Source organism: Centrocercus urophasianus, unplaced genomic scaffold (assembly GCF_019232065.1).
Source record: "Centrocercus urophasianus isolate 14NV4802_14NV808 unplaced genomic scaffold, USGS_Curo_1.0 seq_22, whole genome shotgun sequence".
Taxonomy (NCBI): Eukaryota; Metazoa; Chordata; class Aves; order Galliformes; family Phasianidae; genus Centrocercus; species Centrocercus urophasianus.
This window is the reverse complement of record NW_024884778.1, coordinates 18,874,084-18,897,965: the sequence shown is the minus strand read 5'-3', so window position 1 is coordinate 18,897,965 and position 23,882 is coordinate 18,874,084. Positions and strand designations below refer to the sequence as shown.

The window sequence follows — 23,882 nt, the reverse complement described above, 5'->3', positions numbered from 1 at the left end:
GCTTCTAATTGCTCTGGTTGTGACTTCTGGTCAGAGATTTTGGGAGGTTATTTTTTCTGTTGGTGTTCTGCAGCAGAGATTGAAGGAGAATGAGATGTGATCTCACCAAAGGAGTTCTGGGAATTCTATTTTGACCTCGCTCTGAAGGCCTGCATCCTGGGCTACTCACCTAGCTTCAACATCTTGAGCTTCTTCAATTTCCTAAGACAGAGATATCAGAACTGATCAAACCACTGCAAAAGGGTTTTGCACCAGGACTCACTCATGCTAAGTGTGTCAAAGCTACAGCTTTGACTTCTCCTGCTGATTTTGATAAAGATGCAGTTAGTTGTATTTTGCACCTCCACTTGCTTCCAAGAAGCTATTGCACTGCTGAGCAAAGATGAGTCTGCCCTGCCTGCACCTACTGTGTTGCTTTTATTAGGACTACGACATTAGAGCCTCGGTGACCAGACAGAACACAAGGCACAGCTGAACTGGTTCCAGGGACAAAACGTGTCAGAGAGGAGATGATAACAAAGCCAAATGCAGATTGTAGCTCTCATGTGTCTCAAGCCAGTTTTGTAACCACTGAGCAAGATTCCTGGGCTCTCTGAAGCCTCTTGTTCTTAGGACTGCAGGAGCAAGGACTGCGTTAAAAGCCTGCTGTTAGTGGGAGAAGACAGACCACCAGGCCGGTGATACTTGGACTGTGTGGGTTTCTTTGGTGCTTTTTTTTTTGGACTGAAGTCGTAACTGATCTTATACTGATGACAAATGTGAGTCTTACATTTCTGAGTGGTCCACTGAATGGGTACGAAGAAAAAACTTTGCAAGAACTGTGTATATAATGCTAGAGAGACCTCAGAGGGCACAGGTAGTCTGTGTACTTAGCTTAATTTCCTGCAGGAAAGCCAGTAAGGACACCAGATCAAAGGGAATTTCTGATTGCTGCATGAACTACAGCATGCAGGGCACATAATGCTGTCACCCAAAACCTCCAAATGCAGTGCAATTTCCAATTAAATTGTTTGCGGGTGGGTCTGTCCAACATTTGTCTATTTTTTCTTGCTTCAAGATAATATTTGACATTTAATTGCAGCAGTCAGAGTACGGGGCAAGTGTTGGGATAAATTCAGGTTGGTTCCCACTTCAGGAAAGAGTAGACTTCTTCCCAGCACCGGTAATGCACACTACTAATAGAAGAAGGCTCCCACATCTCTGTCTTGGTTTCAGCTGGGATGGAATTGGTTTCTTTAGAGCATCTGGTACAATGCTGTGGTTTAGTTCTAGGAGGAAAACAATGTTGGTAACACTGATGTCTACAGATGCTGTAAAGAGCCATGGGCATTCACAGCAAAGGGCACAAGGAGCAGGGAGGGAACGGAATTAGGACTGAAACTGGCCAAAGGGATATTCCATACCGTGTGACATCACATGGAAGGAGTTTTGAAGGGGGTGAGGCAGCAGGACAATGGTCAGGGGGTTGTGAGCACTTCCTTGTGTGTCACTTGCTACATGTATTCATGTATATATGCATTTGTCATGGTGTTCAACCCCCTGCCGGGTCAAACCACCACCATCTCCAAGAACAGTAAAAGAGGAATACATGTGCTAAGAAGAGAAACTCTATTATATAAGATAAAGATTAGGCATAGCCCAGGGCCAAGTTGAGACATTAGTAGCTGAGCAGCGTGGATCCTATTAACAACTGAACACTTTGTAGCTGATCTTATACATGTCAAAACTACCTGCTGATCATAAATACTGGCTTCTGCATCAGAAAACTCCTTTCCAAAGCTGATGTGTCCAAGTTACCACTGAGTAAGTCCCAGTTAGAGCTAGTGACCATAGAGGCTTAAACATAATTATTCTTCTGCTGAGACCAAGATGTGCTAGATGCTCTCTCAAGATCTCTTCCAGTCTTGTTTTCCAAGACTAATAAATAAGTAACATTTATTTTATATATATATATGTATAATATATATAAAATAATAAAATCACTGACTTTCCAGTGAGGTTCTTCTTGAGTTCCTACTGCAGTGAATAATATTTACTTTTTTCTAGATGTGAATCTCAGTGCAAAATCATTAAGCCTTGCTATTTGTTAAAAAAAGAAGAGGAAGAAGAAGAGAAATATCTCTGAATATTGACAATTTATCTTAAAAATGATGATTTCATAGCTGTTCAGTTTTGCCTTCTGGGTTGCAAACCTGTCTAGTTGAAGCTGTTTCCTGGGAACCCTGAGGGCTAGGAAACTTCCTGATGGGATCTCCAGGTGGTACACAGAATATAACAAAATTGCCACCACTGTTTGTGCATAAAGCAAAGTCCGACCCAGGTAGAAGCCATGTAGAAGGAGCTGTGCCCTTTTCAGAATGCATTTTCCTGCCCAGCTGTCTGAAAACCTCTCTGTTCATCTCCAGCCATGCTCCTTAGACAGCTGTGGTGGAGCAATGTGCAGCCCTACTCCCATCAACTCAGAAATGTAGAATTGTGAAAGTACAGCCAAGCAGTGAAGACACAATAACTGAGAATATCAGGGAAGATGTCACCCCCCTTTGGAGGGAATCTTCAAAAGAAGTTTGCTGGTGCAATAAGGATCCATCTGCGAGAAGTAGGAGCTGAGACAAGTCGTCTTAAGGAAGGTGGTGATGATGAGCAGATAAACAAGCTGCAAGCGTGCACCATGGAGGAAGGTGCCACTGTCTTTTTGTTGCTGCAGTTCAGTAGCTCCAATTGGGATCAGGATCTCCTGAATTCAACTCTGCAGGCTGTACTCTGCCTGATGACTTTACAACCTCAGAAAACATATTCATGTTGACTGTTTTAAAAGTGTGGACCTAACAAATTACCAGGTTTAAATAATTTGCATTGCATGGAGTCAAGGGGGTTTCCAAAGCCCTTAGGGGACTGATTTGGCACCAGAATCTTCCTTTCTGTAGTGTCAGCAATGGGCACGAGCCCAGCCTGCTCATGCCATCTACGATATCATATTTGCATTTCTTGAGTGGCACCAGACTTTTTTCCTTATCATCAGGCCTTTTAACAACACTTCTGCTAGCTCTCCCTAATGGCTCCTAACTGTGCTAATAAGCATATTGTGTGCAATGTGGCATATCTGCCTTGGGATATTTTAGGGACACAGTAGACGAGGGGTAGCAGACCAGCCAGTGTGAGTGTAATGTTTCGTGTTGCTAACAATTTGTTCGTGTTAGAAGATATCTCATGTTAACCCAGCTTAAAAAAGTTATCAGCCGTGAAAATATCACTCATTCCGTTTAGCTTCAATCTTTGATGGAATTATGAGGACTGACTCTAATCATTAGGACCCTGATTTCAAATCAGAGTGGCAGCATTCACTGCATACAAACGTTCCTGACCCACCCATCTGCGACAGCAGATCTGAGCCCCGTGGAACCTCTTATGAAAGTCAGTATGACCGAATGGGCTGAAATAGCAAGATTCATAAATAAAATAAGACCAAGAGAACTCTATATAAAACAACCCATTCCTAACTAAGCTAATTTGTATCAGGGTTGGATTCTCAGGCTCAAACTGCGTGGGGCCGCCCTGTGTGCTGACTGCAGAACAGCGATGAGCAATGAAGAAATCATTCTGGGGGCCACCAGGTTGTCGTGGGGGTTGGTCGCTTGGAAAGGCCTTCAACTTTGTTTCCCATCTCCCCAGTGACTAAGAGCAAGGCTGCATGCAGAGTAACAGCGCTTCTTACGACACTTACATAGCAAATATTGTTGATTTCAAAGAATCTGCTAGACAGTTCCTTCAAAGAGTACAAAATACACCAGAGGAATGGGCTGGAAAATGGGTGATGGGATGCAACATGGGAAAATGTGCAGTGAAGCACTTGAAAATCCCAAGATCACACAGCTGGCAGTGTTTAGAGAAGACGCAGAGTGTTCTAGCACTCTCCAGGGCTTTGGAATCCTTGCTGGCAGTAACTAGAGCAGAGCAAGAAGAGAGGAAAACTTGCTTCTATAAATGTTCAGCCAGTTGTGAAGCTTCATCTTAACCCCGTGTGCAACCTTTCATGCTCACTTTGGTTAAATGATGAAGCAGACTTGGACGCAGGTGCCGCAGGGGGCAGCTCCTGCTTGGCAAGAGGGTACGTGTGCCACCTGTCCCATGGCACCAGGCTTTGCTTGCTGATGGCTTACGCTGCCATACTTTGCCTTGCAGCTGGGGGTGGGGGACAGGAATGTGCACACAGCTCAGCTGACACACAGGGATTTGTTCAGTCTCTACAACCTTTAATTTGGAGTAAATGCGTGCACGCACAGCATTGCATGGGAACGCCTGCCTCCTAAGCAGCTCCATGCTTACACAAGCCAGAAATTTCAGAAGGATTTAGGAACAGATCAGTCTCCCTGATATATCAGCATCTCTGTAGAGTTGCCAGCTGAGACTGGGACGTAGTAGAGCTCCAGTTCATTTCCAGCTGGCGAAAAAATCCTCTCAGATGGAAATGACTTTCACACCAAAATTAACCTGGGCCAGTTTCAGACCAGTATCTCGAAGGCGTACAGATTTTCTAATACCCTTTGAATCATCCAGTCCCCCAACAGGGAACTTTAATGCCAGTACAGCATCTGCTGTAGAATATTTATATTCGGGGCTTCCTGTGTGAAGCTCTGGATGGATGTGATTACTGAATGTGCTGGAAAAAGGACAGTTTACTGCCTGGCTTTTATTTCCAGCTATTTTGTATTTCTATGCAAGGAGCTTATATGCCATGTTGTAAATGGCTGGTTTTCTTGTACGATGTCTCTTTTTTTTCCCCCCTCAGTCTCTTAATGGGCTTCTCGCTAAAACTGACATTTCAGCAGCATTCCCATTATTAGTTATGATGCCAGTAAATGGAGGTCTCAGTAGTGGGTGAAATTTAAATTGGGTTTGAAGAACATTCAAATAATTCAGTGTTTTACTTTCGTTTGGTGGTTCCGTTTGCACAGCGCGTGGTTTAGCTATTCACATTTTAGTTACTGTGTTGATGTTGCTGAGCAAATACCTTGTTTTGCCTGGGACCTGGCTGCAGCTCTCAGGCAGTCTCATGTTGTTTACCGTAGCTAGCATGAAACTAATGTTTTGTTCCCTGCGTTCCTGTTTGATGTTATAAGCCAAGTCACACTAGCTAGTGCAGGAATCATTTCCATTTTGCTTTGTGCTGCTCACATGAAAAATAGCTAGCAGTGGAGAAGGGCCTGTTTCTGAGCACAAACGTTAGGCATGCTTTGCTCTGTTGGGAGTTTGGAGTGATGCAGCACCTTGGATAGGGATTTACTTTTCATTCCAACAGCCGTCCTGAACTGCAGAGACTGATTTAAAGCAGGGCGGAAGACACGAAGCAATCGAAATCTGGGCTGCAAAAGGAGTCTGCAAAGTTTACACCGTTCCCCTGGACGTTTTCAGTCATCCTATGAAAAATCCTGACTAGAAGAGGCTCTCATAACTGAGGCTTATAGGAGTCTTGGTAAATATCTCCCCAAAAAGAAGAAGCTTAGCAGTAAATATTAGTCAGCACTGCCTAGAGGCACCAGAATTCTTAGGTTATATTTCCAGATGTTGACAATAATTCTGTGCATTTATTTCATCAGCTGTCAAACAAAGACATACACTGATATTATCCCAGGCCAACCTAGGAAACGTTCCACTCAGACAAACAGTTCCACATCTGCCTTGCAGGTGTGCCAAGGGTTCCATCCAACACCGCGTGCAGCCAAGCAAGATGCCACTGTTGTGATGGCAACTGGAAACCACGGTCTGCTCCCTTCCTCTGACTGGTAGCACACGTAAGTACATAGCAGAGCAGCTTCTCCTAGTGGGGATATGCCCCCGCAACGCAACGCGACGCAATGCACATCCCTTGATGCCATCACAGCGCGACGGCACAGATTCATCACGTAGAGGAACGACGCCTGCTTAGTGTGATGAGCAGTATCTCTGGAGAATGCCCTGAGGTCTCCAAAAAGATACTGGATCCTCCCACCAGGTTTGTGACTCAGCTGGAAATAGATGTTAGATTATGCGCTGTGATGTGCATCAGGGAAGCACAGAAAGAAAATAACCTAGCCCAAACAATCCAATGGCTCAGCTTGGCATTCACTTCCATATACCCAGTGCTCTTACCCAAACAAAAAGTTGACATAGAAAAATTCAATATGGTGGAATTCATTACTCTTTCATGTACGTGAAAAGAGCCCATAATTCAGAAAGCTTTCCGATGAATTCAGCAATAGGTGAAGAATCTGCCTGTAAGGCAGGACGCACACGCCTGGAATGCTGGTGTAAGACACAGGTGTTTTTTTTTTTTTATCGTAAGGGATATCCCAAGCTACTGATAGGATACTTTTCGTTGTTTCCAATAGCCTAATTAAGAGCTAACTCATACCTGAGGAGAAAAAGAAGCAGTCTGATTTACAGTACCTTATGTGATTAAATCACCAGGGAAGAAAAAGAAGGATCTGAAATGGAAGGGAGAGACTTGTAAACTGTATCATTTGCGAAGAATGGAATCTCTTTCTTCTTATGACCCTTTTGGCCCTGTATTCACAGCTTACAGAGGATTCGCTGACTTTTATTTATTTGCCTAAACTACTGATTTTTTGTCTTGCAGGGTGGCTTCAAAATCCAATATGAACTTTTTAAGGCACCTAATGATCCATTCTATTATCCCCCAGGACAACTCCAGTTCCAGTGATTTCATGGGGAACTGATTCAGAAAATACCCTTATTCTCCCTTGATGTCTCCCAGGCCCCTGAACCACATTGGTGTCTGGATGCCTCTTTTCTTTGTAACAGTATGGCAGTAGCCAGAGTCAGCGAGCAAACCTGGAGTGAGGGTTGATTGGGGAAACAGGCTCACCCTGTGTGCAGCCCAAACAATGCAGCCATGGAGCTGCTTGATTTCTATGCCAAAGATGAGACTTCACTGTCAGGCTGTTTGAAAAGCAGCACAGATGCGTGGGATTCCTTGCCCTTCTATTTCAACACATAATACTATCTGTTTTTTCTTTTCTTCTTTTCTTTTTTTTTTTTAAAGCCCCTGCTATTGATTTTCATTTTGCAATAAACATAGTTACAAACTTAGATAGACTTGAGAAACCGTAAGCCAATACCAACAGAAAGTATCTTATAGGGCTTATAAAGGGCTTATAAAATAGAGTGCTCACAGGTATTGTTGTTGAACTAATAAAGAGGCAGTTCAGAATGCAATAAAGCATTGCAAACTTTGTTTGGCCATCAACTTTGGTCTGAACTTCGATACACATGAATCTTTGTGAGCTCATCATGCCACGTGACGAAAGGAACGTTTCTCTTCCTGGAATCTCAGTACTGTAGAGGTGTCTAAACATTTTACTGACTGGGAAATTGCAGCGCTACATAATCAAGGGATTTGCCTAAGGAAAGGCAGATAATTTCTGATATAATTAGGGCTAGAAATAAGGTCTCCTGATACTCTTAGCTTAACCATTAGACCTATTATCTTTTATAGCACAACGTAGAGAAATTTGCAAGGCAGAATTGCTGCACTCTTTCCTCCTAAAAGAGCAGTGCCAGAGACTAATCCCTTTCTGCACCCATCTAGAGAGTCTTTTCCAGTTTTTTTCTCTGCAGTTTTGAGGACAAAATAAAAATTTAGGTCCCTACTCTATTTCAAATCCTTCTATTTTTCCCATTTCTTGCACAAGAAGCCAGCCAGTTACATGGTTTGAGTGCAAAAATACACAAATCATACTGAAAACTCCATGCTGCTTCCCTGAGCTCTGAGCAGGACAGGATATTGCAGACTGGTTTGGCACATGTCACAGGAAGAGGGGCTGGATTCTGCGAAGAAGATTGTCACCTGAACAGAAAACCTCTTGAAACCCAGGCCTTCAAGGATTATACAGAGCAATGGGAGCCATTTCAGCAAGGTGGAAGATATCAAGACAGAAAATAATAAGCTGTCTAAAGACAAGTAACGAATACATTACAGAACCACAGTCACAGAGTCGTCGAGGTTGGAAGAGACCTCCGGAGACCATCTAGTCCAGTTCTCACCTGAATGTTTATTTGTCTGAAATTTTGCACAGCCTTTACTGCCCTTTATTACCATTGCTGATACCACTGTATGACTTTGCTCGTGCCCAGCACACAGGCACGCTCAGCCTCTTGGTGCACAGACTGCCGGGCATGGCTGAGGGAGGCCTGGAATTGGGACTGGACTGCAGTCCTTTTATAGCGCCCATTGCTTCTGGAGTGCATTGCTTACAGTGAGAAGGTGACACCCAGAGCCAGGCATCGTCTGCCCAGTGCCTAGAGCACCGAATGGGAAGGCTACGTGTGGGATGCATGCAACTGCTGTGTGTTGGTAACTTGTGTTTGGCTTTATCTTTTTGCGTGCCCTTCTTGCCTTGCTTCTATCCATAGACACGGCAGGGCCTGACCTGATGCTTCTCTCACAGGGTTTTTTGCTGCCCTTTGGCCGTCAGCTCTGCCAAGCACCTGTTACGCATTGAGCCACCGGGCACGCATGAATCATGAGCTACCTTGGCCATGCATTCAGGGAGCTGTGGCAGATGTCTGTCTTCTGGAAAAACGCTGCAGCCACCCACCTCTCACAGAGGAATTAACCTTGGGAGAGGCGTGCTGTCACCCCGGAGACGTGCACCGTGCATCTCCGGCAGCTGCAGCCATCATGGGATGGCGCACACCCAGCGGGAAGCACCTCGCTGTGGGCTCCCTACTTAGTCCACATGACAACAGCTGCTACGGGGCCATCCGACCAGTTTTTGGTGCTCACCATGGAATGCTGACGCCCGGCATCATGACAACACACGTGCTCTGTGATTCACCATCTTTTGGCTTGGAAGTAGGGACGCACTTTGCACCCATCCTTCTCTCTTTGATTTTCCAACACTTGTTGTAGCTGCCCGCTCTTGCTGTTACGCTCACTGAGACGAACAGGCCAGAGATATTTTTCTGTCATTTTGGAACAGGCTGGTAGGCTGCATGGAGAAGATCAAAATGACACAAGAAGACAGGGAGTCTTGCTTTAAAGGAGTATTTCAGATGTGGGAACAGAGAGAAGTGAAGATGTAACACTGGGGAGGAGAGAGAAAAAAGGGAGAGAGAATTTGGCTTGGTAGAGCCAGGGAGACTGCAGGAAAAGAGCCAGGGGATCTGAGGGAAGACAGCACAGTCACCTCATCTTCGGATTAAAGAGCTCAGCAATAGGGCAGGTAAGAAAGGGGAAGGAAGGATGAGAAACAGGGGGGAGGATGCAGGAGGACAGAATGCCATTTTAGGAAAAAGGAAGGGTGAAAATCTCTTAGAATAGCAAAGAATTCACAAAGGTTAGCTTCGATCATAAAGTCAGGAAGGTGGTACGGTTCTCATTTCTCTCAGAAGTTGTGCAGTAGATTCAGACTGCAAATCCCAGGGCTGCAGGGGCTGCCTGGATGTGTCCGGAAAAGAAAGCAGTGGTAAAATCAGAGAATGCCGATGGTACTCAAATATGCATGGTGAGAAAAAAAGGACGCTGGCTTCTATGCAGGGAACAGCTGTGCAGAAACGATCTTCTTAACACTGTAGAGAACCACCAAGACAACTATTTGGAAATGCAAAGACTCTGGTTTGTAAACCTAGAAACAGAGGCATGCTCTGATTTAGGGCTACTGCAGTTCTGCCTTGATGCTTACCACTTCCACCTCGAGGGGGAAAAACAAGTGCCAGAATGATTTAAAGACAGAATATCAACCCACACTGCTGCAGGCCTGCTTTCCACATTTTCTTGCTTTTATAGGTTTAGCTCCTGCTCCAAGAGAGGGACTTCTGTGTCTGTGTGCGTGAGCATCCTTCCAAAATTCATACGTGAAATCAATGACTGAAATTTTTAACAAAGACATTTGTAGCAATTTTCAGAAGCTTGTGAAGCATAACATCCCTCTTACTCACCCCACGCTCCCATCGAACATGCAGCACTTTGTAGGAAGAATTTGCTTGTGTAACTTGATTTTTTACGCCACTTCTCTTTCTCTCACTTGCATTATAGCAAAAGACAGAAGGGGGAAGACAATCTAAAATACGAGGCACACATCCATGGCCTTGGAAGACCTTTATTCAGCCCCTTGTTGTGCTACAAATATCTAGTTGGATGCCAGGAAATTACCCTGCGTGCCCCGTTTCTCAGATTCCCAGTGGTAACATGGGAATTACTCTTCTTGTTTCGGAAGTGGTGGGAAGAGAAATCTGTTTCCAAGACTGCGAGATGCTCACAGGCTGCGACGTGGAGATGAATGTTAGGCACACATGCAAACAGAACACCAAGCAGATCCCTCACCATGGGTTTTACTCAGCCCCCCAGCCAACAGGCATCATGTTCACAACCTCAAGATGGGTGGGCTTCAAGGCGATGTAGAAGGCTGCAGCATGATTAAGGGAATTAAGAAAGCACAAAATGGTGCTAATGTCTTTATTTGAAAAACTCCCCAAGACATTTCTAAAACAGATTTTCTGTAAAATCTGTTGCATTCACAACTACAGAATGTTATGATCGAGTGCAAAAGTTTTTATAGCTACTGAAACATAATAGAGGAATCCCAGGCTCAGGCCTATAAAACCTTCTACAGAACACCTGTTTGGATACTTTCTATATATAATTCCTTCAGACCAGCAGCAGTTTCTGTACCAGTTGGACATTTAAACACGATGCAGAAATGTTGACCGTACTGTTCTGGGTGTGGTAATCCCTATTTGATTCACGGGTGATTATTTTCTTCCCCTATAGCTGAAACCTAATTAAGCAATTGTTTTGGGCAAGAATGCCGAGCCATGGGGATGGATATTAAATAATTGCTGGTCACATGCTTAGTTCCAGACCAAAGGGCTTTTTGTTTCCAGCAGGCTTTATTCTGTCTCCCAGCTATGTCTCCGCGTGCTCTTTGCTGTTTTACACACTGTAACTTACAACGGTGCTCATTGTTATTCATAGATTCATAGAATTTATGATTGTAAAGGATGATGAGATGATCTAATCCGACCTCCTGCATAGCACGGCCAGCCATTCTGTCCCGTTACTCCTCCGTTGAGCCTCGGAACTTGAGCCTGACAAAATTGGGTCTTCCGGAGAGACATCCACTCTTGGCGTGAGGAATTCAAAAGACAAACAATTCCTGGGTAGTTCTTCCAGTATTTAATCATCCTTACTGTTAGAAAGCAGTGGTTAGACATAAGGAAGAACTGTTTCTCTCAGAGAGTGGTCAGGCACTGCAATGGCTGCGCAGGGAGGTGGTGCAGTCGCCATCCCTGGCAGTGTTCAAGAGGCATCTGGATGAGGGGCTGCGAGATATAGTTTAGTGCTTGTGGTGGCAATGGTGATGAGGAGACGGTTGGACTAGATGATCTTACAGGTCATTTCCAACCTTGTGATTCTATGATTCTGTGATAAGGTCTCAATACTGCACCTTGTTTCTAATTTGAATTTTTGGGCTTCAAACTCTAGCCATTGGTTTTCATAATCGTCTTTTTCCACTAGATTAAGGAGCCCTTTAAAACTGCTACATTCTCGTGATAAAGATACTTATACGACCTAATCAAATCACCGTCAGGCCGTCTGCTGGATTTAATAAAAAGAAAAATCTATTTATTTTGTAGCAGCACTTAGAGGCCCCAGTCACAGAGAGAGGTCCCGAGGGATGGACGCTTTTCAGGGCTCAGTTTTCAGGAACCTGAAGCCCGCTCCTCTTCTCTGTCAGGGATTTTTGATGTGCCCTTGGGCACATCACTCAGCCGCTTTGCTTCTTGGCTACTCTCCAGCAGGATGGGAATTCCAAGGTTTGCTCCTCGGAATACACATGTTACAACTGTCAAGTGCAGAGGGAGCAATGTTAGTCACTGAGCTGAGCACTGTAGAAGCACTTAACAAATGGCAATCCTTAATCATTGTCTAACTAACCGAAAAAAGCACCATCTGCATGTTGGATATAGATCGAGGTTGAGTATCTCCTGTACTGAGCTCTACAACAAGTGCCAATCACGGTTGCTGTGTCTGACATTAAAGCAATGGCAGTTGCTTGTTTTTTTATCAACACAGCAACCTCCTCTTTATGAAACACGAAGGGCTGGCACCAAGCAACACCATACCTCAGCTGAGTAGTTCGGGTTTGAGAACCCTGAGTGATACGGACAAACCTCTAAAGTCAGGATGTATATTTGCTATTAGCTACTGCTCACTCTTAATTACCCATTCCCTTTATTTGTCTCCCTTTAATGGTATGTCAACCAGCATTTTCCAACCCCTCACTCAGAGACTGATTTGCCAGGAAGGTGGGTACACATTTGCTCCTGTTGCAGGCATGTGTTTAGCCATGGGCAGAGCTGTGCTAGCAGTTACACAACCTGGATCCACAATCTGGATTAATTCCACAAAAACGCTTCAGGTTTCAGCTGATCCGTTTGCCTGCCGAATTACCCTCGCTGCACCCAGGTGGGTGCTTGTGCCAAACCACCTGAAGCTGAAGCCTGGCATGCTGAACCACCCTCATGGGAGGATCCTATGCAGAATGGTGCTAACCCTCGGAATGCTAGCATCTCTCCTGCAGGTGCCCATCAGAAATACAGCAGCATCATTTCACTCTTATTTACTGAGAGGGAAAGGGAGCGGTTCGCTTGATGTCTCATTCCTCAGAGTCTTTTGGTCTGCACAGGGAGGTGTGCACGCATGATGCTTTCTTCTCACCAAGATATTGCATGAAAGCACAGACAGGGAAGGTCCAGGGTTTCTCCATACCTGGCTTACCCAGAGAATCATCAAATCACAGAATGGCCCGGGTTGCAAAGGAGCACAGTGCTCATCCAGTTCCAACCCCCTGCTGTGTGCAGGTCACCAACCAGCAGCCCAGGCTGACCAGAGCCACATCCAGCCTGGCCTCGAATGCCTGCAGGGATGGGGCATCCACAGCCTCCTTGGGCAACCTATTCCAGTACCTCGCCATCCTCTGGGTGAAAAACTTCCTCCTAATATCCAACCTAAACCTCCCCTGTCTCAGTTTAACACCATTCCCCCCTGTCCTATCACTATCCACCCTCACAAACAGCTGTACTAATGTGTCCATGCAGCAGTTACTGACTCCAAATGCTCACATTTTGCCTCACATTAAAACATCAGTCAGGGTAGAGTTAAACTCACACCTTCTCAAGCGTTCACCTGCATTTGCAAATAAATCAGCCGTAAGAACAACTTAGACAGCCTCCTCCTACATCGTTTCTCCACTGAAAGACGTGGGAGAATGGCAGTGGTGCTGCCTGCCTTTCCACAGCTCTGCCAGTATCCAGGTATCACACTGAATTTCTCAGGATCTTGTATGGATTACAGTGCTTTCATTGCAACCTCAGGCTGATTCACACTTGCTCTGAGAGCCTGCACTGACATATTAAGAGCTGCTCCAGGGGTGAGTGGCAGCACTGGTGGGTGCGTTGCAGTAGTGCTTTGGAGGATGCTGCAAGTTGGACAGTGCTTCAGAGCCCATAGCCCTGCAATGTGAGCTGCAAACGATGTGAAGGGTAAAGCAGTACTTCTGTCCTACCTGCAGGAAAGAGAACTCCATGATTTGCTCCCTCCATTTCAGCGCAGCCTTGATTTTGAAGGCTGTTGGCATAAGGACTTTATAATGTGCTGGGTTTAATGGAGGTCTCAGGTGTTCTTCTCTTGGGTGCACAGGAAGGGGCAGATCAGCACCTTATCCTGCCACGAGTCGTAGCTGCCTCCTCCAATTTGCCCCTCACATTCAGAACTATTTCCAAGCAGCTTGCTATGAACCAGCCTGGCCTCATATGGACTGCAGAGATCACAGCAACAAGTACAATGTGGTAAAAAGCATTGAAATAACAACTGCAACAAAAATAAAACCAAACATCCATCTCAGCAGTGTGGGACTATTTTTGTTTAAAAAAAAATAATAATAAGAGACATTTCAGGCAACACTTTGTGTTAACAAACCCAAACAGCAACGTTTGGAAGTAAATACTCAACATCTAGAGCTCTATTGCTACTGCAAGACTCCAAGGTCAAACCTTGCTCTGAAGGATACCGATACGTGGATTAAAACAAAACAATTGTAAGGATTTCGGAGAGCCACGTCCCAAAGAATAAATCACCCACGCAGCTGTGAGTGTGTCGGATTACTGCAGCGGTGAGAGAGCTGCTGTGCACACGCACACTACAGCACAACAGGCTGCAGCATCCAGAGCCGGTGCTGTGCACGCATGCAATGCATTTGCAGCCATAGAGCAGCCAAGTGCCTAGCAGCAGGCATTTGGAAAGGCAGCTGATAGCCACTGCACTATGCAACTGTGCCCCTGAGCTTTTCCAGCAGGACAAAGGAGCAGATTGCACTGTGCAAAAATCCCATGTCATAAAGACTTTGGGCGTGTTTGCTGTTGGAAAAGGAAGCTGAGACCCACAACCTGTAGGCCCACACCTTGAGATACGTTTAACTCTGGGGCAGATTCCAACTCACACAAAGAAAACACTGGCATGGAGGACAGCAGGACTTATCTTCCAAGAGTTTGGAAAGCCCGATTCCAGACTTTGAAGTGCGTTTACTCACTGCTGCCAGCCCTGTCAGCAATGGACAAACTGTTTCTCATCGTGTTGCTCTGTTTCCCATGTATGCACTAGAGATGATCCACTTGCCACAGCTGAAACAGATTTGAGGGCTGTAAATCGGGCACTTCATATGACAGTAACTGAGGTTGCAGTTGTAATGACCCACGTGAGCCTGCTTTAAACTCCACGTGGTTGGTGCAGGAGAAAAGCAGGACGAGAAACCAGACCGTGTCCTGGAGAGGGTGCAGAAAACTGCCACTGCCTGCACATGGTGCTGGAGCTGGGGAGGAAATACATACAAATGTATTTGCTAATATATAAAATATTTGCTAATATTTTATTGAAGCGTTAAGTTACTGCACGTATCCGTCTCTGCACTGAGCACATCAGGTCAGTGTCTGGTGGTTCTGAGACTTCAATTTTCTGGATTCAAGCATGGGTTTTACCGACAACTTCCAATGTGACTTGGGAAAACGACAGTTTCTCTACCTCATTAAAAAGGAATTGGCTCTGTGAACCAGCTCAGGCTGCAGTCAGCACACCAGATCCTCCCTGTCCCATTTTTACATTGGTGCTTCTCTCTGCATGAAATCCATAGTGCGGCTGGACGGGACCACATGAGCTTCAGCAGCACTCAGTGCTCCCAGGATGCCATCGGTCCAAAATGTGTTTTTGTCCCACCACAAACGAGGGACAGAGGCAATTCCACCAGCAGAACCAAAGCCCGCAGCAGCGCTTCGGAGATGGAGCTCCTCGCGGAGATCCGCCATCCCTGGCCAAGAGGGGTGGCTCGCAGCTGCTGCAGCTGGAAGCGCTGCTGCTGGCGCGGGGCCACGGAGCCTTCGGGTCGGCCCCTGCTCAAGAGCCAACGGGCCAACGCACCTTTTCGGAAGCTACAGGGCACAGCGGTGCTGGCCTCGAGTCAGCCGGCCCGGGGCGGGACCGGCGTCCGTAACCTCGTGCCCGGCCGCACGGAGCCGAGCGGCGAGCCTCGGGCTGACGTTACATCGCGCCCACTCCAAAACAGCCTCCCAACAGCCGGCGTGCCTTCGGGCCACCCCGACGCCTCTCGCTCGTCGGCAGCGGCCTGCTAACCGCAACCACACACCGACAGCCCCCGGGGAGCGCCGAGCCGAACCTCCCGGAGGCGCCGAGCCGGAACCCCGCGCGCCCGGCCGACCCCCGAGCGGAGGGGGCCCGCGGGGAGCGGCGCATGCGCGGCGGGGCGGCGGGGAGGGGGGCCGGAGCGGGGCGGGGAGGAGGCGGCGGGGCGGAGCGGGGCCGGGCCGGGCTGCCCGCCGCCCGCCTATTTGAGGGAAAGTAGCGGGGCGCGGGCGCTCAGTGCTGGCCGCCGCCGGGAGGCAGCGGGGCGAGCGGCCGCCGGTCGGTGCCTTTTTTCCTTCTCCCCGCTCCCTTCCCCCCCCCCCCCGCCCCAAACCACCCCGTTGGTGGCCCGGGGGGGGGGGGGGGGGGGAGCCGCCCCGCGGGGCCGCCTCTGCCCCTTCCCCGCCGCGCTTTTAATGGAAACATGGCGATGGCGGCTCCGACCGGCAGCGCTGCGCCCGTCGCCCCGGCGCTCTGCGGCCACCTGGCCCTGCTGCTGCTCCTCGCCGCCCCCGCCGCGCACGGCTACAGCTTCCCCCAGCAGCACACGTAAGTGCCGCCGCCGGCCCGGGACCCCCGCCCGGTGCTGCGGGGCCTGCGCGGGGGCCGCGGGCGGAGCCGCTCCTCGGGCGGGCGGGGGGCGCCGCTGCGGGCGGGGGCGAACGGCGGTCCCGAAGTTGCCGCGGAGCGCAAACTTCCCCGGGCGGCCGCCGCATCCCCCGCCGGGGGCGACGGCTTTCGCGTCGTAGTCCCGAGCGCGCAGAGCCGTGCGTTCCCCCCCTTCCCTTTCGCCCCTTCCTCTAGTCGGCCGGCCGGTCGCGGATGGACGGCCTCGCGTCTGCCCGCTCACCTGGCGGCGGGGCCGGGGGCTGTGAGTAGGGAGGTGGGCTGGGGGCAGGGAGCCGCTGGGGGCCGTGCCGGGCAGCGCTGGGCTCGGTACCGTCGGAGCCCTGCGCACGGGCAGGCGGTATCTTAGCCGAGATGTATTTTAAGAGCCCGTCGTCTCCGTTATGAAATGCTGCTTGTTGACACAAAAATTGTGTGTGTGGAGGGGGGAGGGTGAATACATCCCGACGATTCAAAGTAGAGGCTGCCACCGTGTCCTTACAGGCGGTGATTCTGGAGGTGGGGGAAGATTTCAATGACACGGAGTTAATAATAGCAGCACTGCCCTTAACTTTGCGCTGCCCCGGTGCATAGGCACTGCTCCGTGCCACAATCCTCTGCCATTTCTGATTTGCTTAAGAATAGGAATATATATACATATGTCATACAAAGTATTTTTGAAAGCCTTTCAGATGAGCGTCTTTGATCTCTGAGTGCGTTTTTCCAGGCGTGCATTCAGGCCTTCTGAAAAGAAGGCTTATTGGCAGGAGGAACGGTGTTGTTTATTCGGGAGAGCTGCAGCTTACCCTGCTAATATCTGCTTCGATGGAGGCACGGCTGTTTGCGCTCCTTATTTCATCAGGAACAGCTCCCGTTCAGACACGTCCCTCCTGAATTCTTTTGGGTCTCGCATCCGCGTTTTTAAATCTCTCTGACCTTTGAGAGCTGGCGGGATCCCGTGCCTTGCCACCACGTACGTGCAGAAATCCTTCTGAATAAAACCCTGAGAAACGTCTACCTACAGGGGGAGAAGCAGGAAGGGAACGTGCCTTGCTCGCTGAGTACCGGGGCCTGGCGGCCCCATCCTGTGCCTCTGCGTGCTGCTCCTTCTGCTGGGAGAATCCCTATCTGAGTCCCGGGAGTTACGGATGTGTGAAGCACTGCTGAAGTTTGTGGGGCGCTTTCAGTATTTCAGCTGCTTGTCCAGGGGTTGTGTGTCAGCTGTTGCTTTTTCTTCTGTTTTGTGCCGTAAATCCTCTCTGGGCAAGCGGAGTTGTGCTTTCCTTATAACTGCAGAAAGTTTTTTCTTTTTCATAGAGAAGGTTCTTGTGCTGGGGCAGACATCCTTAGGAGATGTGTAATTTGTGGATAATGCACCAGCCTCCCCCCTCACCCAGCCCGGTCACTACCTATGATGTCCCAATAAACTGCGCCAGCTTTTTGACCAAAGCAGCTTTATTCCAGTTCACTTGTTGGGGTTTACGGGCCACATGCTGTTAGCTCTGTGCTCTCCTGCTTGCAGTGGCATTACCAAACAGGCCTGACCTGCACTAACAGAGGCAATACATGTGAAGCAGCACACTGCTGGCAGCGATGTGCAGTTCACAGCTGAAGGCATGGTCCTGAAAAGGCCGCAGGCTGAGTGCGTGCCTCGGTGGGGAGCAGCACTGGTGTGCAAGAGGAGGCATGGAAAGGATGCGAGACCTCAGCCTGACCTGCTGCCTCCATACTCGTGTCGTTCTCCTTGTGACCCGCTTGGTGAGCTTGGAGAAAATAAGAGTCATGGATGGAGATCTGATGATGATGCAGTTGCTGGGCAGTAGGCAGTGCCTGTCGCGTGTGGGCTGGAATGTTGCACTGTGCCCCAAGGCCTCTGAGCTTGTCTCTAAGGAGAGATGTATTTGATGGGAATGAGAAGTGCGATGGCAGCTGGCACCAACGCTCAGATAATGCCTCCGTCGACTGTTCCCTCTGAGTGGCTCCCTGTCTGCGCCCTTCTGCTTTCTGAAGGTGTTGGATATAATGGGAATCATTTCTGAAAGGTGTGTCGGTCAGCAGCTGGGCCGTGCTGCTGGAGCAGCCTGCTGAGCTCTCCCAGACACTGGCTTTTCTCCTCCTTCGGACAACGCACCCTTGCAACAAGAGCAAATGATACAGAGCCTGATGAGAAACCTTGTTTGTGGGGGTTTCTCTGCAAATCGCCGAAGTCGCATTGGGCTGTCGGGCTCGCAGTGTTCAGCAGCACAGAGCTGTCCTGTGCTGCCTGGATCAGGAGGAGCGATGAGGGCATTTTGCTGGGAGCGAAGGGGAGAAGAAAAAAATGGAGATTAATTTTTCTTTTTCCTTTACCACAATTTTATTAATTGTCATCAGTGGTTTCTGCGTGTTGATGCTTGGTTCTGTCCCTGATAAATCTCTGGTGCTGCACATTATCTTTCTCCTCCTGGGTCGCATGGCTTTAATCATCTTACGCAGAGCTACGGCTCAGCCAGTTGTGCAAAGGGGAATTGCTCATTGAGATTTAAAGAGCAAAATCCCAGATTGGAACGAACCCATCAGGGTGGGTATGTTAGGTGATGCCTGCTGGCTGACTGGGCTCCTCTCAGGGCACTCGTGTACAAGCGTGTGTCTGTGCAGCCAGCGGGATTAGCAGCTGTCGGAAAGGAAGCTGTTGGCTGCTGCTAATTCTTCTGTTCAATACTGCAGGGAGGGATCGCTGTGGCAGCACGGAGCTGTGTGAATTGCTGGGAGATGTGGCAGTGGGTGGCCGAAGCCTGGTCATCGGGTCAGCCCTGCGCCTGCAGTGCCATCTCCTCCCGTTAGGAGCGCTGGGGGACGTGGCTGTCTGAGGAGGGAGCAGCCCCCTCCTTGCTCTGCAGCAGGGCTGTGTCGTTTGGGCTTGAAGGGAAATTGCCATCTGCTGAGGTGGCGAGCCGTTTGCTTCCTGCGAGGAAGCAGGTGTGCAGGGAGCTGCGTGCCTGCTGGCGAGGCACGGGCAGAGATGCCTGCAGGGAGAGGCCCGGAGACCTGAGCCGGTCCTGCCCTTCCAGCACGGCGTCACAATCTGCACCAGGCCTTGAGGTGTTTGTTGTGCCACGTGCCCGAAGTTCCTGCTGAGAGCCATGGGGCTGATGGGTGCCCATCACCACTGGAGGGTGGGCTAGAGGTTGCCTCCACCTAATTAATTGCTTCCTTTCAGCAGGCTTTGATTTGTGCTTGTGTCGTTTCGTCCTAAATGAGGTTAACGATGCTGGTAGTGTTGGCACATCTGGACTAGCAGGGCTTGAAATAAATAACTCTATTAGGATTGGATGTTTGAGGGTTTGCAGGATGCTGTGTAGCGGGATTCCCTTCTCTTGTTCTGCCGCTTGCCTGCTGTGCAGTCAGAAGATCTCTTGCAATTGTGGTTTTGATGCCTGGGAAAGGACCTTGTTGGGAAAAGAGCAGGGAGGAAGCATGACGACGGTCCTGCTTGTCTTCTGTTGCACATGGCTGAGCAGCCAGCCCGCTGGGAGGGCAGTCGTGCCCCAGTGCTTGACGTTGCATTGCTCCCTCTGGGAGGGCGAGGAGAGCTCGTGCTGCTGCAGACACAGGCAGCAGTGGCCCTGCTCTGCAGCACTGGCACTGCTCTTTGGGTGTGTGGGGAAGCCTGGACAGCAGTAGGGACAGCAGTCATTTGCAGTATTTCTTTGACATTATTGGTGTTTTCTCCCTTGGAGTTCTGGATGCTTCCTACTCAGCTCAGACTGGGAACAGCTGTTTATGAACCTGTGTCTGGAAGTAGGGAAGGAAACCGGGACAGCTTCCTTGAGGAGGAGTGGGCAGATAAAGCACAGCATATCAGGCTTGCACATGCTGTCACCTCCTGGCTCAGTTATTAAGCATATTTTGGGATAAACAGCTACCAAGGCCTAGCAACTTATTTCTGTGGTTCTCAAGGTTCTCCCATATCTTCCTCATTCCTTTTCTTTCCAATTTATCCTCAATCCCTTGTAGCAATAACTCTCAGGTAGGTGTAGGGGACCTGCTTCATCTGTACAGCCAGTGCTTGGTGCTTGATAGGCATGCAGTACAAACCCACCGTGATTCTGGAGGCCCTGAATGGAAACCTGAATTTATCCTTGAGCAGACCTGGTGTTCGGCTTCAAAAGCCATTGGAAAGGCTCTGGAGGGTTTAAGTGCTGGGACATCTGTGCACAGTAACATTGTACATGTGCACAAACTGTAGGATTTACACATTGTTTCTTTTCCAGCAATGAGACATTCAAGTGGGATGAAATAAAAGGGAAAGTCATTACCAAGCAGAATACTTGAGTGAAATATTCAGGAAGAAAGGGCACTTTCTGAATGCTTCCATATTTACTTCCTCAGGAGCCACTTGAAAGCAGAATGTGTGCAGAATCCTTTTTCCTCTCTGCTGGTGTTGGTAGGACTTGGATGTCATTCCTGTGATCTGGCCTTCATCTCCAGGTCTGCTGTTGCTGCGTTGCAGAGGGAGAGGGGTTGTACAGCTTATTGTTGCACTGGATCCACGAGATGTTGGCGTGGCTTTCTTCAGTCTGCATGAATTGAGGTTGCAGAAAACACATGCTGGATTCTCAGTGCAGCTTTGACAGTGGTCCTACAAATCTTTCAGTCTTAGCCATTATCTGTAGGTCATAAATTCCAGGAAAAAATAAAATTATCCAGAGCGAAGAATTAATTCATCAGCCATGAAGAAGAGCATCATGCACTGATGGATGCAAGGGATTGGGCTGCTCTGGCAGATCAGCTCAAGGCAGGTGGAAGGCTGCAGGGAGAGGGCTGTTGTGACCTGGCTGGACAGGCTGCACACTCTGTGGCTCCATGTCCATCCACCATTTGTGTGTAGCTGTTGTTGTTGCCTACAGTTGGGCCGCTGGTGCTGGTGCAGAGTGACTGCGTTGCAGTGCCCCTTCCACAGGGCCAGGCCTCATTCCAGTGCTGCTGCTTGGCGCTGGGTGCTCTGGAGGAGCTAACTGCAGGTAGCTGTCAGGTGGGGGTGAATGGGGGCATGCACCATTTGGAGGAATAGCTCTGATGCTGGTAAAGCTGTGGGTGCAGCTGCCAAAGCTGAAGTTGGGTTTCCATGCTGTGTGAGCCAAGCGCTTGCTCTGTTCAGTAGCACCAACAGTGTGTTCTGAGAAAGACGGGATGCAGCGTGCTTTTTAGCCCTAGCTTGTGTCAGTCTTTGCTCCTACGAGCCTCCTGCCCCAGGTCTGTGTGTCACTGCTCCATAAGAGTGGCAGTGGAGCTGCCTTCCCCAAGGACAGCATGAGCTACTCTTGCCCCAGCAGGTATATGTAATGGATCTACTGGATCCAGTAGCAGACTTTGGGTTCCCTGGGTGCTGCCCTGTCCCCCACTGACACATAGGGAATATCTGAGGCGGTATCAACAGTGCCTACAGTGCGTATGCTATCGCTGATAGAAGAGTGATGGATTACAAAAGACACGTTCATTTACCTGACAAAGGTTGTCTATCTTGAATTATTTATGAGGCTTCACAGCAAGCTAGTAAATTTTGTAAAAGCAATGAAGTCCTGGTAATGTGAGCCTCCTCGCTGCAGCTTCCTGGAGTGGAGTTCTGCTGAGAAGGTGCAGCGGGGGGTGGAGGAGAAGGAAGAAATAGGAAACGGGTGGAGGGGCAGAGGCTGCTGTTTGGGTGTGCAAATGATGAGGTGTGCAGAGCAATGAAGTGCAAATTAGATCATGCTGTGCACTGGAGCACATCCTGTGCAGTGTTAGAAATCAAGGGATGCTTTGAGGAAGGATGGGCGGCCAAAAACAAGGACAGACACAAGGACAGAGAAGGTGACAGTCTCACAATTGCTGAGGCTCTTGGCCTTCCCAGTGCAAAGTCACACCCTGAACTGTTAAATGGGTGGAGCACGTTGGGAAAGAGCATCGAGTGGCCTCTGAAGTGACAGAGGAGGACATGATTTTTATAAATACCTTTCAGCTCCTAACAGGCCTGGGTCCCACGGCTATTCTCTTGTAGCAAGTTGACAAGCTCCTCTCCAATGGGTGCTGAGCTTTCTGCTGTCCAGAAAAATCTTGTGTCAGAGTTCATCCATCCTCCAAATAAAAAACCAAAATGAGGTGCATGGTTGTAAATACTATTCAGAGCTTGTGTAAGCTACTTTGTCATGCCATCATAGATTTACACGAGTCAGAAGGGACCCTTAAGGGCCATCCATCCCAACTCCCTGTGCTGAGCAGGGACACCACAGCTCCATCAGTGCTCAGAGCCCCTCCAGCCTGACCTTGGCTGTCTGCAGGGATGCAGCACCACCACCTCTCTGGGCAGCTGTGCCACTGCCTCACACCCTTACAGCTGTACAACACTTCTTCCTTATATCCAGTCTATATCTCTCCTCATTTAGCTTGAAACCATTTCCCCTTTTCCTGTCACAACAGACCCAGCTGAAGAGTCTGTCCCCCTCTTTCTTACAGCCCCTTTGGGTACCGAATGGCCGCTCTCAGCTCTCCCCACAGCCTTCTCTTCTCCACCTGCACAGCCCCAGCTCTCAGCCTATCCTCACAGGGAGGTGCTCCATTCCTTGGGTCATTTTCATGGCCCTCCTCTGTATGGAATTCAATAGGTCCGTGTCTCTCCTGTGCTGAGGACTCCCCATCTGGACACAGAACTCCAGATGAGGTGTCACAGTGCAGAGTAGAGAGGCAGGATCAGCTTCCTGCCCTCTTTGGATGCTGCCTGGGGTACGATGGGCTCTCTGGGCTGTGAGTGTGCACTGCTGGCTCCTGTCCAGCTGCCACCCACCAGCACCCCCAAGTGCTTTTCACCAGGGCCATGCTCCATCCTTTAGTCCCCCTGCTTGTATTGGCAGCAGGAGTTGCCATGACCTGGGTGCAGACTTTGCACTTGCCTTTGTTGAACCTCATGAGGGCCCACTGCTCAGCCTGCCTAGGTCTCTTAGGATGGCAGTCTAAAAGATGTATAAAGCTCTCACAGGTTTTGTTTTAGCTAAATCAGAAATATTGTACTTGATTTTCCTACCTATTAACTTTTAAAGTAATTATATCTTTGTTGTGACTGCTGAACGTTTCCTCTGCAGTACAATACAGGGAGAGCTGGGGATGCAGAGCCCTGTTTGCTCTGCTAGCAGACAATGCTTGGCACTCAGATCTCTGGCAGCTGTAACATGGGCACTAAAAGGGACAGACTTAAGCCAAACGAAGCGCCTAATGCTCAGCTTTACTAGGCATTGAGCACTGAGTCAGATTCTGGGCTGTGAGTGGTTGAACATCTCCATAACAAACTCAGCAGACCCAGGAGGAGCCAAAGTAGCCTTTGCTTATGTCTGGGGTAGTCTTATAAATCAGGGGTCTGTGGCAGGCTTTCAGTGCGGTGTCACATCTGGGGATCAGCAGGGCAAAGGGTGATGTCGTGAGTGGGCTCGTGTGCTGCCAGGAGCATTGCAGGGCAGGGGGAAACCCATTGCCTGTGTAAAAGTAAACCCTCTGCAGCACTATGTCATGCATAGAAGGGGGGGGGGGGGGGGGGGAGGGTTGGGGTAACACGCAATTATTTATTAAAAAATTG

General features: G+C 48.9%; 1 protein-coding gene across 3 annotated transcripts in view; it reads left to right on the top strand.

Annotated features, from left to right (window-relative positions):
* Positions 1 to 16,156: 16,156 nt before the first annotated feature.
* The window catches only part of CACNA2D2 (calcium voltage-gated channel auxiliary subunit alpha2delta 2), a 128,976-nt gene continuing 121,250 nt past the window's right edge, over positions 16,157 to 23,882 (top strand). For 2 of the 3 annotated variants that reach the window (XM_042823320.1, XM_042823321.1), the window contains exon 1: positions 16,181 to 16,240. The gene's annotated coding sequence lies outside the window, so the exon portion shown is untranslated. Of the gene's footprint in view, positions 16,241 to 23,882 lie in introns of all 3 variants that reach the window. The other variant, XM_042823319.1, reaches the window with a different exon arrangement.